This window comes from Sminthopsis crassicaudata, chromosome 3 (genome assembly GCF_048593235.1).
Source record: "Sminthopsis crassicaudata isolate SCR6 chromosome 3, ASM4859323v1, whole genome shotgun sequence".
Taxonomy (NCBI): Eukaryota; Metazoa; Chordata; class Mammalia; order Dasyuromorphia; family Dasyuridae; genus Sminthopsis; species Sminthopsis crassicaudata.
In genome coordinates this window covers 452,273,651-452,279,650 of record NC_133619.1, presented here as the reverse complement: position 1 = coordinate 452,279,650, position 6,000 = coordinate 452,273,651, and the positions used below count along the sequence as shown (strand labels likewise).

At 34.6% G+C, this 6,000-nt stretch overlaps 1 long non-coding RNA gene across 1 annotated transcript in view; it reads left to right on the top strand.

Annotated features, from left to right (window-relative positions):
• The first annotated feature begins 4,804 nt into the window (after nucleotides 1-4,804).
• LOC141562923 (uncharacterized) overlaps nucleotides 4,805-6,000 on the top strand; it is a 68,871-nt gene continuing 67,675 nt past the window's right edge. Inside the window, exon 1 of the long non-coding RNA XR_012488284.1 lies at nucleotides 4,805-4,880. This is a non-coding gene — a long non-coding RNA (uncharacterized LOC141562923). The remainder of the gene's footprint in view (nucleotides 4,881-6,000) is intronic.

Genomic DNA, 6,000 nt, shown 5'->3' with positions numbered 1-6,000 from the left:
AAAAATTAGAGTATTTAACCCAGAGAAGAACAGATTTTGTGCCTTTGTGAATGGGGAAGAAGGCTGATAGCATGATAGCTATCTTCAAATATTTAAAACATTATTATGTGAAAGAGGAATTGGTTTTTTAAAGATCTCCCCAAAGGATAGAACTAAGGTTAATGAGTCACTGGATTATATAATTTGGGACTGCATACGACCTTAGATGTCATTGAGTTTAGTTTATTCATTTTATAGATGAGTTGCTATGAGGTTACATGCCACAGTTAAGTAGACATTTTTTTGGTCAATCAAAAGTATTTACTATGTGTCAGGTAGTCTGCTAAACACAGAGGATACAATGAAGAGCAAAAAGATTAGTCCTTGTTCTCAAGGAACTCACAATGTAATAAGGGAGAAAATATACAAGAAGATAAATACAGGAGAAATTGGGGGTTATCTAAGAGGAAAAGCACTAAAATCAAATTGTAAATAACATAGGTGGGATTCAAAGCCATTATTTTCAGCAATGAGCAAAATGATGAGGACATAGTAAACATTCGATAAATGCTTAATAATTAATTTGATCAGGAATTTGGTCTAAGTGACTTCTGAGGTGCTTTCTAATGTTAAAATTTTATCAACGTTAATGTTTCTTCAAATGAAAAGGTAAATTAAGAATATAAAAATTAACATATGCAAATTATATTTTTGCAAAAAATGAGATTATTACTTAAAAGAATGATACATAATATAATAAATGTAATGACACAGAGTTATTTAGATAGAAAGATCCCAAAGAACATTTATAGATGGCTTTAACTTTCAAAAATATGATTTATAATAACTTTTTGGCACATATTTATTAAATAAAATTATTTATTATGTAATGTGGACCTATCAGAGTGAAAGTATTACTTCTTTGCTTTTTATAGATTTTATATAGATTATAACTATCAGAATATAGATTCACAGCTTTAGAGCTGTCACAGAGGAGTTCAGCTCAGACTTAAATTTTATGTTTTCTATGATGATATCATTTTTATTGCATGTATATTTTAATTCACTATAATATAATCCCAAGTTGGTAAAGGTGGTGGGGTGGGTGGGAAGTTGAGAGAATTATTTTGTTGGATTTAGTTACGTGTTTCATTAAGTTTTCTGGACTTTTTTCTGCAGTATTTATATATAAAATAGTCACTTTCAAACTTGTATTTGTTTAATTCTCTTATGTGGAACAATATATTATTTTTCACAAGTTATCCACAAATTCACTTGAAAAGTTTTCATTTCTTAAACTAATGAAATTTTCATTCATTTAGTAAGAATTTATTGAGCATCTATCATGTATAAGAGTTTCAAAGCTTAAGGGTTTTTTCAAAGATTATGTTAGAAAAAAATACCAATCTAAGTTACAGACAATTTCGTTAAGTAATTATTTAATCATTTTTTTCTCCATTAAGAGGAGAACAAATATGTGGATAGATGTTTCCCTTCCGCCATCCTGTTTCAGGTTAAGATGTGTATATTCAGCAATATAATATAAAAGCAAATAGGACTTGACTTTGAAATAATAAGCATACCTATGATATTATTGTAGATAAATGGAGTATCCATAGAAAATGCCACATCAAGTGAATTCTGTGTGTGTGTGTGTGTGTGTGTATGTGTGTGTGTGTGTGTGTGTGTGTGTGTGTGTGTGTATGTTTGACAGATACAGTTTTATAGGAATACAAAAAACTCAATTGCTCATATAACATCTAGAAAGGAAGAAAATGAACTCAGTATCTCTTAATCTGAATACAGAAATAGATTCTTTGAGCAGATGCTTATTTGTGCTAGGTGATCCACTAGCGAGGATGTTTTAAAAGAATAAGAAATCATATTTACATATTTATAACTAAAGCCTCAAAAGAAAATTACCTTCAAATTCCATGGTACTGAGGATCACAATAACAGAAATAGAACACAATGATTCTCTCTCCACATGGGCTTGGAAGAAGATGGAAACTAAAGCACAGTCTTGAGTTCTCCAATGTGGCAGGCCTATTTGGCCTGAGGAAGAATGATCTAATTCTGCCTTTGCTCAATTGCTAAAATGAAATTCCTAAAGCACAGGTTGCATCATATGACCCAAGTGATTACCTTCCCTACCTTTGACCTTTTTCATATAATCTATGATCCAGTTACACTGGCTTTCTTTCTGTTCCTTATATATGTTAAATCCATCTCCAGGTTGTGCTTTTTCACTGGTTATCTCCCTTTCTGAGAATATTCTTCCTCTTTCTTCTCTCTCCTGGCTTCCCTGGCTTCTTTCAAGACTCAGTTAAAACAGGGCTTTCTCATTATTTACTTCCTGTTCCTCCCTGCTGTTCCCCAACCAGTGCCTTTTCTCTCAGATCCTCTCATTTATGCCATATATATCTTATATGTACATCATTGTTTGCTTGTTGTCTCTCCCATTAGAATTTGATGTCCTTGCAGGGGGTTACCCCCATCCCCTTTTTCTTTTTGCCTTTCTTGTCATTTCCAGCAATTAGTATAGGGCTTGTCACAGAGAAAGCACTTTAAAAATGTTAGCTGAAAATGGAACACCAAAAGGACAGGACTTTGGGAGTGGGGATAATGCTTAGGGATAGCTATCACCTTTCCCCAAAATATTGGTACATATTTGTTTTGATTTAGTTATACTTCTGTCTTTATTTGTCACTAACTTTGGGAAGTTTCATGCCTGATATGTCTTTGCTGGTGTTCAGTTATTTCAGATATGCCCTACTTTTTGTGATCCCTTTTGGGGTTTTCTTAGTAAAGATAATAAGAGTGGTTTGCCATTTATTTTTCCAGCTCATTTTACAGATGAAGAAAGTGAGGCAAACAGGGTTAAGTGACTTGTTCAGGGTCACACAGCTAGGAAGGGTCTGAGGTCAAATTTGAATTCAGGAAGATGAACCTCCCTGACTCCAGGCTCAGCACTCCAACACTGCACTATCTAGCTATCCTATGATATATTTTAGGTATTTGGCTTTGGGTTAGTTAATACTGTATATCCTGTTCCTAATTTTAGGCTTTTACTCAGACCTCATCTCTTAATTGATATTAGTTAGTTAATTCTTCATCTCTTGGTTTTAACTGTCATAAAGTCATTGATTTAGAGTTGTAAGGGAAGACAGAGGCCATCTGGTTTAGCCCCTTATTTACAGATGAGAAAAAGGAGGTAAGGAGATTGTGTCTAGCACAAATTCACACAAATAATCACTGTCAGACGTGGTATTTAAAATCAGGTCCCCCCACTCCAGAGCTAGTGTTCTCAAGTCTGATTATTCATTCAGGCACAGTTGAGATCTATCTTCATAGTGTCTTAGATGATAATTTTTACCAGTTGTAACTGCTTGCTCAGTGACCTAGAATTCATTCTCATCTTTTCACTTCCTCCCTCCTATGTTGAATTAATTGCCAAATTCTGTTGATGCTATTTCCTTAATACTATTTTAACTCATCCCTTTTCTTTACTGATCCCACAACTACTTTGCACTCCAGACAAAATGACCTCCTTGTTATTCTTCATGCACAAGATACTGCCAATTTCTACCAGTGTTCCTCCCCACCCCATTTCCAGAATGCCCCCCCCTTTTTTTCTCAACACTAACTCTTGGAATCTCTAGTTCCTTTCAAACATCAGCTCAAATTCTAGGTCCTTCATGTAATGTTTTCTGATTTTTTTTATGCCTCTTTGAGATTAAATGCTATTTATGTTCTATATCTTAGTCAATATCATCCTCTTTAAAAAGATGATAGAACCTAGCTTTGATGGCTGTTGTAGAGATCAAATGAGATGATAATTGTAATGTGCCTAGCACAATGGCTGGCATGTAGTAACTGCTATGTAAAAGTTTTTATTATTAGCTATTATTATTATATGATGTATTTCTTATTTGTATACATGCACCCCTAAAGAGAATAAAAGGCAGAGAATATCTCACTTTTGTCTTTGTGTCTCCAAAGCCTAGGACACTGTTTGCTATGCAGAAAAGGGCTTAATAAATGTTTGTTATCTGTTTGATTGATTGCTTATCACCACAGATCTTAGGAATTTCATAGTTTATATATAGTTTAACTCTCTCCTTTTCTCTCTCTCTCTCCTTCTCTCTCTCTCTCTCTCTCTCCTTCTCTCTCTCTCTTCTTCTCTCTCTCTCTCCTCTCTCTCTCTCCTTCTCCCTCTCTCTCTCTCCTTCTCTCTCTCATCTCTCTCTCTCTTTCTCTGTCTCTCTCTCTCTCTCTCTCTCTCCTTCTCTCTCTCTCCTTCTCTCTCTCTCCTTCTCCCTCTCTCTCTCCTTCTCTCTCTCTCTCCTTCTCTCTCTCTCCTTCTCTCTCTCTTCTTCTCTCTCTCTCCTTCTCTCTCTCTCCTTCTCCCTCTCTCTCTCTCCTCTCTCTCTTCTCTCTTTCTCTCTCTCTCTCTTTCTCTGTCTCTCTCTCTCCTTCTCTCTCTCGTTCTCTCTCTCTCTCATTCTCTCTCTCATTCTCTCTCTCTCTCTCTCTCTCTTTCTCTCTCTCTCTCTCTCTCTCTCTCTCTCTCTCTCTCTCTCTCTCTCTCTCTCTCTCTCTCTCTTTCTCTCTCATATAAATAAGGAAGTTGGGTTTCAATGACTTGCCAAAGGATACACAGTCAATAAGTGTTTCACAGATGACTTTTGTACTCAGGTCCTCTGGCTCTAGAACTAGACTTCATTCTACTATATCATATTATCTCCATAGTTACATTTCTAGAAACCAAGGTGACAAGGCATAACAACTGATTCAATATTAAGCATACAGACAGTCAAAAGCTTAGGAGAGCAATTGATAAATGGCTTGGGACACAATGGGATAAGAGTAGGTGTGAAAAGACAAAAGAATGAAATAAGGTAAGCAAGGATCCCTCCAGTCTGCTTGGTCTTAAGTACATGCCAGTTCAGTAAGACTAGGGTTGTGGCTGGTCAATTAGAAAATCAAATAACTTCTAAGTAAAGAGATGAATTGTTTACAAACCTCTATATAATATGTCAATGCTATAGATTGTCATTGTTGCAATTTGGTTTTGAAGATGATACGGACAGCAAAGTACTTTACAGATAGTATCAAATTTGATTATCAAAACAGTCATGTGGGATAAGTATACTTATTTCTCATTATGTTGATAATGAAACTGAGGCTGGCAGATGTTCAGCTTTGTCAGGATTGCACAGTAATCATTTAAGGAAGGATTTGAACTCTGGAATTTTTGACTCCAAGTGCAGTGCTTGCTTTATCCACTTCCTCTGCAATGCATTACTAATACAAACAAAATACAAAACTGTCTTGGTTTCCTTGTGCAATTTAAAATATCCAAATAAATGCCTTTTGCTTTTGTGAAACTTTTTCTATGTAGGTATATACTATATGGGCAAGAGGAGGATAAAATAACAATAACTTAATGTATGGATTAAATTTTCATTTAGGAGATAGTAATTTATAAACTGATATCAATTTCCTGGCAGCTTTTGGCATAGTGAATAGAGAGCTGGGTCTGGAGTCAGGAAGACATCTTTCTAAGTTCAAATGTGGCCTCAGACACTAGCTGTGTGACCCTAGGCAAGTTGCTTAACCATGTTTGCCTCAGTTTTCACCTTTGTAAAATAAGCTTAAAAAAGGAAATGGAAACCATTTCTGCCAACAAAATCCCAAATGAGGTCATGAGGAATCAGACACAATTAAAATGAACCAACAATAAAATCCATTCCCTAATTTGGTAAAATGTAACATAAGAAATAAGATATATTTCTGTAATGCTTACAAATAAAATTTTTACATAACAAATTTGCAACAAAAAAATTCTGAATGTTTAATTTCAAACATCAATTGTAAAGATAATCTTGATAAAAAAAAAAAAAAAAACCTTGAAAAAGTTAACAACTTAAGCCACTTGTATATAATGGAGATCTTAATATTTGGACCCAGAAGACACATACTAGTTTGAAATATCAAAAACTCCTATATAAATACAGT